Below are 13,447 nucleotides of genomic sequence, written 5' to 3' on the forward strand. Positions count from 1 at the left end.
TGTGCTATGTAGCACAACCCACAGTAGACTATAGAGGACCTGTTATGTAGAAAACGACACTGACAAAAATTTTGCAAAAATGACAAAATTGCATGTGCAGACCTACCTATAGTGGAAACGAAGGCCGAAATGAGCCCGAATCAAAAATCTGATCAGACTAAGCTATATGAGCTTACCCAAAATTTTTGTCGACCTGCAAACGCTTGCCAAAGCTCACAAAAATTGGAGAAAGTGAGCAGGCGTGTGCTGGAGCTGCTGGCGACTAAGCCCGAGAGGACGACACCTGCTCTGATACCAATTTTTGGAATTAGGGTTGCAGGAAAACACACACAACTTGGGGAAGACAAAGAAAACTCAAGACACACACCAGAGAGTGTGTTACTTAGTGTGCAACGGAAAGATAAATAGCCCTAGAGTGATGGGCACATATACAATGCACGGGGAAAACCTCCTAAAGACGGAAAAAATGCCCCGACGGCCCTAGTGTGTTCACACACATCACTACCACACGTAAATGGTAACACTAAGAACACCTTGAGTGGGGAGTTTTGGCATAGATTTGGGGACAAAAAGCCAAAAGATAGAGTGGTGTGACTAAAAAAGAAAAAACTTGTGTTTGTGAGCACTTTTGAGCTTTAAATTTTTTTGTAAACACATGTACATGTTGCTAATGATAAGGGGAACTTAGAATAGAAATAGATCTGAAATCGGAGACAGTAAACTTTATATGCGTATAAAGTCTCCAGCACCATCTTAGGACAAAATTTTGAAAATTTGACTGCACCAAAGTGTTCAAAAGGGGGGTTTTACCCTAAGTATACACTGAAACTAGAATTTTGACCAACTCTTGACACCCAAAAGACAAAAGACGGAGTGTCTTAAACGGAAAAAAATAGAAACTTGAGATTCTGAGCGTATGCATGAAAATTGATAGAAGTGCTTGAAAACCAATACTAGAGACTTGGGGATGCCTATGTATGAATTCTGTCCAAAAATTCATCAACAGACATTATATGCGTATGATGTCTCAAGGGTGATTCTGGCAGTAATTTTGAACTTTTGACATTATACCCATCTTTTGCATATTGTGTTGAGCACACCCACCAAATTTCATGTCATTTGGGCTTATAGATTGAAACCTAGGAGGATTTTATTGTTTCGGGGGACTTCCTTGTAAAATTGATGATTTTGAGCAATTTTGACATCCAAAATCACATATTCTTTTTATACACACTAAGGGGCACCTTTGGTAAAAAACGGAACTAAAATCTGAGCAAAAGACTTCATACGCGTATGAAGTCTCAAGGCCATATTAGAGGTCAAAAATTACATATGACTGTACCCTTGTAATCTACAACATTTAGGAAGCATTGATACCGGTTTAGCCGCACCGCCCTCTAGCATGGCTAAAGAAATTGAAGTCGATCGAGTTTTCGAGATCAAAACTGTAAAATCAACCCATCCAGGAAGCCGGAGGTAAAGAAACAACAAAAAATAGCATTTTTTCTTATTATTATTGTCGTCACCAACTCCCATGCATGAGGTAGGTTTCCGAGCCTCCTTTTCGCACACACTTTCCCTCTCTTCCACCAAACCCTGAAGGGCATATAAAATATCTCTCTCTTCCCCCAGGCGGGCCGCCATGCTCTACAAAAGTCTCTCTCTCTCCCTTCCATTATTCATATTAGCTCAAATCTTCTCTCTCTTACCTATCCCCTCTCGTCCACACCCCCTCGACCTCACTCTCCCCTCCCTTTATCCCCCTTGTCTTTCTCCTACTTGTGGGCCACCACTCTTCCAAGCTCTCTCTCTCTCTCTCTCTCTCTCTCTCTCTCTCTCTCTCTCTCTCTCTCTCTCTCTCTCTCTCTCTCTCTCTCTCTCTCTCTCTCCTTCCCCTCCCTCGTTTTTACACTCTCCCGCTCTCTGTGTGAATGGCCCAAAGGCGCAGTACAAAATCTCTCTCTCTCTCTCTCTCTCTCTCTCTCTCTCTCTCTCTCTCTCTCTCTCTCTATTTTAAACACACCCTCCCCTCACCCCTCAGCTCTCGCTCTCCCCATCACTCTCGCTAACTCTCTCACACTCTCTAACACTCTCTCGCCCTCTCGATCAGGCCCCGCGGCCGCAACAACTCTCTACCTAAACATACACACACACACACACACACACACTCATAACACACACACCACCCTTCCCTCGTTCTCCCCTTACCTCACCCTCACCCCGCACCTTGGCCCGCTACTCCCTCAGCCACACACACCCTTACCCCACCCCATTGACCAACCTCCCCCTCTCGCTCTTTGTCGGCCATGTGCAGCCAGCACCGAGGCTCTCTCTCTCTCTCTCTCTCTCTCTCTCTCTCTCTCTCTCTCTCTCTCTCTCTCTCTCTCTCTCTCTCTCTCTCTCTCTCTCTCTCTCTCTCTCTCTCTCTTATCCACACCCACACACCACACTCCCTCACCTTCTCCCTCACTCGCCATCTCACTCCCGCCCTGTCTCTCCCTCGCTCTCTGTGTCGGTTAAGCCCACAGGCAGTCAGTAAACAAATCTCTCTCTCTCTCTCCCCCCCATAATACACACACACCCCTCTCCTATTTAGACACACACACAAACGCACTCACACACACTCTTCACCCCCCCTCTCTCCCCAGCGCCCATGTTCTCTCCCTCTCTCAATCTCGTTCTCTCTCTCTCTCTCTCTCTCTCTCTCTCTCTCTCTGTTTCCCTGTGCACCAGGCAGCGTTAAAAAAAAACTACACACCCACAACCATATACATGTGCACACACTCAAATGCATACATGTACACTCACACATACATATACGAGAATGCCTACACGCACGAACATAAACACACCGAACACACATATGCGTATGCACACAGTAGAACAATCACATGCACGTCATATGCACTCACAAGGAAAAAGAAAAAAGCAAGAAGAACTCAACATTGACGAAGGAGAAACGCCAAAAAGCACGAGGAACTGACACCAAAACAAGAAAGGGCGCCAAAGGGGCGCCTCGGACAACACCAAAAGGAAGTGACACGAGCATTTCGGCTTCACGCAACAAAGTAAAAATTCTGGCAGCATTAAACCTCACACCGGCCACCCGAACCATCAACAAAACCCTTGTAATACCCCGAACTCCACTCTTCCCTAATAACCTAGCCAGTGGATAGTGAATTGTAAAAAACCTCTCCCCATCCCACTCTTAAGTCCTCTCTCTATCTCTACCTTCTCTCCCTCTCTATCTCTCTTACTAGAGAGGCATCTAGACTTTCTACAGCGACGAGTGGATATTTGCAAGGAACATTAAGTAAGGACCACATCTCAAGCCTATATAAAGAGGCCTCCTCTAAGCACAATGGAGGGCATAAGTGAAGGAGGAACACACTAGCTCCATGCACTCTACATTTTAAGAACCACTAAGCACATAATGCACCTCCCAAGCTAGGGAGCTCATGACATCATGTTTTGTTGCAAGCATGGGCAGTTGAGCATTGGCAACATCACCATTTTCCCCATTCTCCATCACACCATGGTTGAGTTACTAGTCCTCACGACCACTCCATGCACATAAGGCAGTCACTACTCCCACGCAAGGCAACATGAGCACACTAGGATTGAATGCATCAATATGTTACCTTGGGCCGCTCTCGATGCTGGTGATCGACGTTGTTGGTGGCTGCATCGTCTTGATGTTATCCCTCAACTAACCTCCCGCTAACTCCAAACTTCAACATGCACCATATGGTGCTTGCATTCCATCATGCATCCCTACTGCCAAGAGCCAGGTTTGTACTAGTCAAGACCATCGTTTGTAAGTATCATCATCACCAATAAAAGTGTGCAATGTTGTCTTGATCTTTGGGTCCATTCTTTGTTCTCCTTAGCTTTGTTTTCCCACATTCGCGGGATGTTTCATCTCTTGTATATCACTCTGCTTGTGCTCCATCACGTGCGGCCTCTTCAGTCAGTCAGTATGCTCCATTCTGACTTGTCACATACCTCTCTCATACACACAATCCTGACTGTTGATTAGGAATTTTCTACATGTGGATGTTTGCTGTATCACCATTTCATGTTGGTTACCTAGATGGCATCTCACTTTTGCTACCCTAGATCATGTATGCCTGCATCCTAGCCGCACTTATGCTAGGTGGTGCCCCCTCTCTAGTTATAGGATTACTCTCTAGTTTAGGCTATGTGTGGTCTAGAGGTCACCCCATATGGCATGTCATTTTTGTTTATCATTTTCTTGGCGCCCCCACCGAGGATCCTTTCATGAAAACCTCTAGTTTACAAGACTGAAACCCCTAAACTTCTATGGATGGATAAATGGTTAGCAGGGTTCGCTAACTGGACGAAAGAAGAAGAAGAGCTCAAAGCACAACTAGAAGAACTCCACATCTCCATTGAAGCTCGAGTGCCAGGCGTAACGGTAATCAATTTGCAGTGGGATAGTCAACCAACACGCCAGACTTAGTGGATATACATAGGCCAGGTGCCAAGGAGAAGAAGGAGGAAGTCGAGACCATGTCCGCAACCTACAACCAACCCACAACAACAAGATGGATCGAGGGAGCTATGTACAATAAAGAATCAACACTATTCTACGTCGAGAATCGGGTAACTCAAGTCATTGAGGTAATATCACAGTCAGTTTCCAAGTCGCACCTGATGTTGCAGCACAGATAATGGAAGCACATGCTCATGCTCTCACTAGAGATACTAGGGATCTACTGAGCTTGTTTCAGGAAAGAACACCACCCTCTCCCACAATCTTGGACAGTGACTAAGCACGTCTAAGCTTCACATGAATCAATACAACTTAACTCAAGGCAGATCACACATTCCGATACGAGTACGCTCAATCAAGGTAATACTAGACTGGAAGGCTCACTATAAGCATCATCGACATCGACACTATCTGCATTGGCACGTTTCAAACCAATGGACTGCCACGCCCGGTCCATCCACCCAACCTCCCTTTTATAGGCTTCCAACCTGCTTGAACCCGTTCCCACTGGTAGACGGCCCCTGGCCGAGTCCGTGACCCCATTGGTTTGGCCCTTGGTCTGACATTACTCCCCCCTTGGAGAAGAGTTTTCGTCCTCGAAAACAAAAGTGGGAAATTTCTTCTTAAGAACACTAATGTTTTCCCAAGTGGCACCTTCCTCAGGTCGATCTTTCCACTTGACTAAAGCTTGACTACGTACATGCTGACGAGTACGTAGTTCATGAAAATCTAAAATGCATTCTGGTTCATGCGGTTGAATGCGAGGTTCAGTGAAATCAACCAATATATTTTGGCTGATAACATTGTCGTCCCCATGCAAGCGTTTACGTAAACCACTTACATGAAATACCGGATGGACACGAGAGTGCGCAGGTAAATCAAGTTTGTAGGCCCTATCACCAACTCGTTTGAGTATCTTGAATGGCCCACAATAACGTGGAGATAATTTGGGTGTAGGCCCAGTCTTCAGACTTTCTAAATGCTCTGGCACATGCAAAAATACCTCTTCCCCTTCCGTGAAGGTAACTTGCCGACGTTTCTCATCAGCATACTTCTTATACCGATCCTGTGCTTGTCAAAAATTTTGATGAGCATGTCTCAGCATTTCCATATGTTCTTGAAGAAACTCCTTGACCTGTTGGAGCTTCTCAATTGCCAACCCCACCGTCACTGGTGATCTAGGTTGAAAACCATACATAAGCATGAATGGACTAAAACCAGTTGTAACATGCTTGGCACAATTATGTGCAAACTCAAGAATTGTCAGGCCAAGGGCAGGGCCAAGGGCCAGGATGGACATGCGGTCAAGGGGCGCTATATTTAGGGGCTAGGAGTCTATATATGGCACGGTTGGGTGGAGAGTTGCATGGTCCAGTCCCCCGCGGTCTCACATTGGTATCAGAGCAAGGTGGAGAGGAGGAGGCAGCATGGAGCAATGGAGGACGGATTGCAAGCATGGTCTTCCCTCTCCCTCTTGTTCTCTCTCTCTCTCTCTCTCTCTCTCTCTCTCTCTCTCTCTCTCTCTCTCTCTCTCTCTCTCTCTCTCTCTCTCTCTCTCTCTCTCTCTCTCTCTCTCTCTCTCCCCCCCCCCCCCCCCCCCAGGATGGACTCCCTTTCATGGCGAGCTTGGATCGGCACGCAGCCATGCCGGATCAAGAAAAAAGTAGGCCGGAGGGAATTGCATGCAAGCATGCAAGCAAGGGAGGTGTGCAGCATCTACAAGCCGGGTAGAGCACGATGAAATTGTCCGTGTGCAAGAACCCCAAGTCGGGGAAGAGGAAAACTTTGCCTTGCTTAAAATCAGACCAGAATACCATCATTGGAAGCGCCTTGAGAAGGTGGGGAATTTTTGACACTGCCGCGGCTTCTAATTGTGGCTCCAGCGAGAGATATCTCCGCCTTTGCATCGCGCAGAGTCGCCGACTCTGTTGCAGGTAAAAAAATCGTTTTAAAAAAAAAGAAAGGTTTTTGGGCTCCATAATGTGGGCGGCCTTTGCAAGAGATGGTTCATACATAGTTTTGGGCGGAAAGCTTGCAATCGACCCTATTGCTCCCATCTTCCACTCAGTGGACGCAAACGAGCACACGTTTTGGTTGATCAGGGATAGCTCTACATTTGGAAGCTGCTGCAAAACCAGATTTCAAAGTTTCGAAAGGCCGGAATTTGGTCGGAAATTTTTCACCGTTTTGGCATATTGCATACGATGCAAGCCAAACCATCGACAACTGCCAATTGATCGGTGTTTTCAAGTTCCTCGCCGGTTGCAAGTTGATCGTTCTTTTCAACTTAATCGCTGCCTTTACTTTCGAGATCTCTCTCGATGGAAGTTCAAATGAAAAAATTATGTGGCCGACAAGGTCAAGACGCTTCGAGACGAGTCATGTGATTCAGGTACGCACTAAATTTTGCAACATACTTTGTTTGCATAGAATTAATGTCTTGATTCAAGGATCACAATCAAGCATGGTCTTGAGTACACAATCCCTCGACACCACACGCGAGTCGGAGGTTGATTGTTCATACAACGGCAACTCAGGCAGGGCCTGTGAATACGGTATTCGGCAAGGCCGACCGCTCATTATGTGGAGGAAAGCAAGATTTTTGGGAGCATGGATCCATGCATTGGATGCATAATCTTGTTCAAGCCATTGCAGCTTGCTAAGGAGTAGGCGGTCTAGGCACATAAAGCATCGTGGAAAAAATATTGACATCCACAGCTAGGATCAGAATGCAATATGTTGACCATCATATGAATTTTCACAATGCCAACTTGTCAAGCAAAGGTTTCTTTGATGAACTTTTGCCAAGGTCAATCTTTTTTTGATCGGACACATGTGTGTCACCAAGAGCATCTGTTAGCTATGAGCACTCATGTTACATTCTTGTCTCATCCATTTGATGAACTTATGTGAAGCAAGGATTCTATTTATGCAGCTTGCATTGTGACTCCCCACGTTTCGCATATGCTATGAGCATACAAACTTGGGAAGGCTTTAAGAAACTGTTTACAGGTTATTTCATCTCGTATACGATGGATGTATATGATACAAGAGGGAGTATATCCATATGCGACAAGTTCCTCTCGCACGACAGATTTGGCTATGAGCCATCTTACACGAGCTTTCCATTTGGAATCTCATGACAAATGGTTGCAGAAACAACTACCAGGCCTTGGCACACAAGTTTGAGGAACTGGAAAAATAGGGAATATTAGCTCACACAATCCCTACCAGTTTACACTGTGCAAGGCACTTATGGTTTTGGTTCTCACATTTGAGTCCATCACTCTCGGCAAGGTATGCTAGCAAGATAGATTCGATTCTACCGTTTCACGCATTACACTTCCGCTAACACACTTGTAACTATGTCAAGGACAGAATACGTGATGGATTGTTTCACCTGATTGTTGGTTACTGTCACAACACAACAACACTAAAAAGAACCTAAATTTTGGACTTAATTTACAGGCAAAGTGCCAATGCCTAAGTCATTTTCATACAAATACGACCCCTACAAGGAAGGTAGGTCAAGATGTGTTTGTGTTTGGATGTTACCTCTCTTGATGAGAGAGTCATACCTGAAAAATGTGGAATGCTTATAGGATAAGCTGCAAGTCCAGCATAAGATGCGTTAGAGCACAAAGCTTTGGTACACTCTAAAAACTTAAGGAAAGTTCGTCAACCCAGCATGCTCTTCTTCTCTCTCTCTCTCTCTCTCTCTCTCTCTCTCTCTCTCTCTCTCTCTCTCTCTCTCTCTCTCTCTCTCTCTCTCTCTCTTTAAGGGAATAATGAACATCTTCTAAGAAGCTTTTGATACGTGTTTTGCTGGAGAGGCAGTCTGAGTCAAGGTGCTCTAACTCTCAGCTAGCACGTGGATAAGATGCTACTCAAATTAGTCTAATTCATCGGTCCGTCCATTGAACACTAATTTGCATAAGGTCTATGAGCCACGCAGGCTAAGAGCCATTGTTAAGCCAAGGGTACGACCCAACTATTGGCATTCTTTGGGGTGATTGTTTTCAAGATTGAACAGATCTACCGAGGGAAGTATACATCGACGTTAATGCATGAGCAAGAGTCTTGTCATTACGGATGTTTAGGGTGTCCTTTTTGCACTACATTTTTTCAATGCAACACTCAAGCTGAGTTTTTGATAATCTTCAACTCACAACAGTTGATCTCTATAAGGAAGTATAGATGCAGCAATCAGTGGTGACAGCATGGCTGTCCACACGAGCTAGCCAGTTCACTTGTGTGGATTTCCTGCTCTCTCTATAGCCCTACGGAGTGTCTATGGACATATTGTTTTCGGGTACAACCCGATGGGTGACTGCTACATCACCCCATAGGCATTGAGGATCACAGTTGATCTGCATTGAGGATCACAGTTTGATCTTTCTCAGTTAGAATTTCAAGGAAAGAATTCCGCAATCTACCATGCGGTAGCGGACAAACTCAACTTTTCAAGTTGATTCCAATCATTATGTACACGGTTAACTATGTTGGTTGCCGTTACCTGCTAGTTGAGCAGTTTCTACAAAGGGTCTTACCAAGGGGTTTGACTACGTAGATTTTAACCAAAGGGGTTGGATTGCGAAGGCAACACCCATGGTTCCCAATGCAATGCTGTTTGTTTTTCAGGTAGGAGATGTGATCCTCTCCGTTTGAATACTGGTAAGTGAACATTACGTTCTAACCTCCAGGTACGCATCTATTAATTTGGTGTTATTCCATTTTTCGTACGCTTTGCTTGACGTATAAGTACGCTTGAATGTTACAGAGCCATGCCAAGGGCATGTCGGCACAAAGTATTTTGGGCCAAGTGTCCAATCTACCTTTTTGCCTTACGCTGTTACGAACCTACTTGTAGGGTTCGATTTGGCACATGTTGTCACATGGGATACAACATGGTCTAGGAACTCAAGGAGTTTGGTTTAGCCAATGTGGAGCTTGATAATGAGGGTCCCTCTCACTCGCGTCGCAGAGTGTTCATAGTTACCTCCACTCACAAGTACAACTCGTACTTGATGGATGTCACTTTTTCTGGCATCCTTACTTGACATATTCCACATGTGGAGAATATGAGTCTCTGGGATTGACACTGGTGCCCAATTCAAAATAATGTGTCGCGATGAACTCCCTAGGTGCTGGTTGCATCCATTCATTATACCAATTGATACACACAGTATCAGGAACAATTTCAGTGGCCAAAAATTGTCGGGTACTAAGTACAGACTTGTTGTGATTACAAGTGCTGTGAAACCACCTTAACAGAGGGTCGTTTCTACATATAGCAAAGTATGCTACGTTCATGAGAATGTTTCATGGTTGGTTCCTAGGTGTGACCGGGTTGTCACATTCTATTATGGTCCAACTTTGTTGCAAGATTTTCACGTAAGTATCGTGGAAAGTCTCGTCATGGAATTGCGGTTTGGATAGGTTTGTGTTAAATGCATGCACACTAGGTGTTATGGGCCCTAGTGTTTAACACAAATTTATTTGGAGCGGCATGCAAATCCATGGACTTTATTCTTTCTGCACCGTTTCGCATTGCTAGTGCAATCTCTCTTGCAGATTTCGATTGAGTTTACACCCTGCCATACAAGGTGATGGCTGAGTATGGATGTTAGTGATTGGTTGTTGGAACCTCCAATCTACCTTCAACCTAGTTGGTTGTCTCCATTCCATATCGAGTATATGGCTGGATACTCAATGGTGGAGTCATAGTTTGTCGTCGGTCGTGGAAGACTGTTTGTAACTGGTTGGGGAAAGTACCTCACTCTTATTGCTGTTATTCATCCCACGTTGGATGGGCAGCTTACAAGTATTCTATTTAGTACTAAAGGATATGCTAAGCGCATACGTTAGTAAACCGTGCTAAAGGATCTGCTAAGCGCATACGTTAGCACAATGCATTCTGAATAGGTGATTCTCTCCTTATTCTAGAATTTTCTTAGGTTAGGTTTTCAACTTTGAACACCTGTTGTGGTGGGGTTGGATACCGATAGTTTCATAAGTCAAGGACTTAGTAGGTGTGCTGACAGAGTATGTTGGCATGTAACCTTTGTTAGGGGTGAACATGTGGTTCTGTGTGTTCCAAAATGTTCAGAAGTCTGACATGAGGACACTCCCTATTCTATCTTTCAGTAGCTATGAGCTTTTCAAGATACTCACATGAGTTATCATGAGTTACCATATGGGTGGTTGCAAAAGGACAACAATGTTGAAAATCAAGATGTTGCTCTTGGTTTCATTGAACCTCCTCACTACACTAGGTATCGGTCATATGGACATTTGGCCCGTGTTGAGGATACCAATACGGAAAACATCAGTGTTCTTACGAAGATACTACCACTTGTGTTTTCGAGGACGAAAACGCTTCTCCAAGGGGGGAGTAATGTCAGTCCAAGGGCCAGGATGGACATGCGGTCAAGGGGCGCTATATTTAGGGGCTAGGAGTCTATATATGGCACGGTTGGGTGGAGAATTGCATGGTCTAGTCCCCCGCGGTATCACAAGAATAGGAAGATAATCTTCCCAATCTTATTGCTTCTAACGTATGCTCGTAGCATATCCTCTAGCACTTGGTTGACTCGTTCAGTCTGACCATCTGTTTCAGGGTGATCAGCTGTACTTAAATTAAGTTGTGTACCCAATCGTTTAAAAACAGCCATCCAAAAATGACTGTTAAACTTGGGATCACGATCACTCACAATGTTACTTGGCAATCCATACAACCTGTAAAGATTGTCCACAAATAACTTAGCTAATTCGGGAGTCTTAATGGTTGACTTGGTTGGAATAAACCTACAAATTTTAGTCAACCGGTCTACGACCACCCATACCGAGTCATGTCCTCGAATAGTGGTTGGTAAACCCACAATAAAATCCATGGAGATACTTTCCCATTTACCATTGGGAATCTCTAAAGGGTGTAAGAGTTCTCCTGCTTTCAGGCGCTCGGCTTTATTAACTTGACATTTCTGGCAATGCAAGACATAGTCTTGAACATACCCATGCAAACCTGCCCAGTAAAACTGTCGTCTTACGAGTGCATAAGTTTTGTTAATTCTCGGGTGCCCTACACTTGGACTATCGTGACATTCATAAAGAATTTGGCGCCGAATGTCCACGTCCGTCTCAATACACATACTCTCCCCTTGTGGAGTAGGTACCCATCATCTATGGAAAAATTCTTCCATCTCTGTAGTTTATCACTCGAAAGAGGAGAACTCGGTGTGAAGGAAACAAAACCACTACCAACATTGGAGTGAGAAGGATCCCTCTTTCTAACATAGCTCCACACCTTGGAGTATGCAGTATCATGCTCGCACTTACCTTTGAAAAATTCCAAAAACTCACTCCGCACTTCCGTGAAAAGGAGAGAGTTGATCTTTGGCATTCGGCTGAGAGCATCAGCCACTACATTGTACCGCCCTTTGCGATATCGTAGCTTGGCATCATACTCCTGAAGAATCTCAGCCCACCTGGCTTTGCGACCCTTCAAATCACTTTGTTGTGTAAACCACTTGATGCTTTCATGGTTAAACACAATCTCGAACTGTGCACTATACAAATAATGTCGCCATGTCTTTAAAGCAGACACTATTGCATAGATCTCTCGTTCGTAAGCAGAGTAATTATGCTGTGCTAAATCCAACTTCTTGCTTTCAAATGCAATTGGCCTTCCCTCCTGCGGAAGGACTGCTCCAATTGCACGATCACTAGCATCCGATTCCAAAATGAATGGCTTTAAGGGATCCACAATAGCCAAAACAGGAGCTGTGGCTAATGTGTCCTTAAGTTTGTCAAAACTTTGTTGTTGTTCTAATCCCTACTAAAAGGTCTTTACCTTGGATTTCAGTTGATCTGTCATGGGAATAGCAATACGGGCATAGTTTTTAACGAATCGACGATAAAAACCTGTAAAGCCTAAAAAAGTATGGAGCTCTTCCACATTTTTGGGAGAGGACCACCTCCGAATGGCATCCACCTTGGATTGATCCATGTGTAACCATGTATCTGAAATAACATGTCCCAAGTAGTGAATTTCCTCCTTGAGAAAATCACATTTGGATTCCTTGGCATATAACTGATTTTGGCGTAGCAAATGAAACACTTGTTTCAAATGTGCTAAGTGCTCTTCCTCAGAGGCACTATATACAAGAATGTCATCGAGGAAAACGATAACAAACTTTTCCAAGTATGGTCTCAAGACACTATCCATGAGTGTCATGAACCTAGCTGGAGCATTGGTTAACCCAAAGGGCATCACAAAAAACTCTCTATGTCCAAACCTTGTTTGGAATGCTGTTTTGGGTATATCCGCAAGCCTGATGCGTACTTGATGATACCCAGATCTTAAATCAATCTTAGAAAATATACGAGCGTGGGTGAGCTTATCAAACAGCTCATCCACTCGTGGCAATGGGTACTTGTTCTTAACAGTAACCGCATTTAATTCACGGTAATCTACGCACATGCGCATACTACCGTCCTTTTTCTTTACCAAGAGAATGGGAGAGGCCCATGGTGAAGAACTTGGTTGAATAAACCCTCTACTGAGATAGTTAGCAAGCTGACGTTCCACCTCAGCAGCCTCAGAATGACTCATTCTGTAAGGCGGTTTACTCACTGGCTTACTGCCTGCAAACCTCGTCTATGCCATGTTGCACAGAACGTGTCGGCGGTAGCCCTGGTGGTAAATCGTATGGGAAAACATCCTTGAATTCCCTTAAAGTTAGTTAAATTCATTAGGAACATTTGCTTGTTTTGAATTAGTAGGTATAGCTGGAAGAGGAGAGAGAGAAGAATTCGGCGTTGAGGAAGTTTTATTCAAAACATTATCAACATTAAAAACATCATTCACATTGGAAATAAAATGGCACAGTGAGTAACACAAAAAGAGTTCTTCTATTGCATCATCAGAAG

This window comes from Adiantum capillus-veneris, chromosome 2 (assembly GCF_014529385.1).
Source record: "Adiantum capillus-veneris isolate H3 chromosome 2, ASM1452938v2, whole genome shotgun sequence".
NCBI classification, from domain to species: Eukaryota; Viridiplantae; Streptophyta; class Polypodiopsida; order Polypodiales; family Pteridaceae; genus Adiantum; species Adiantum capillus-veneris.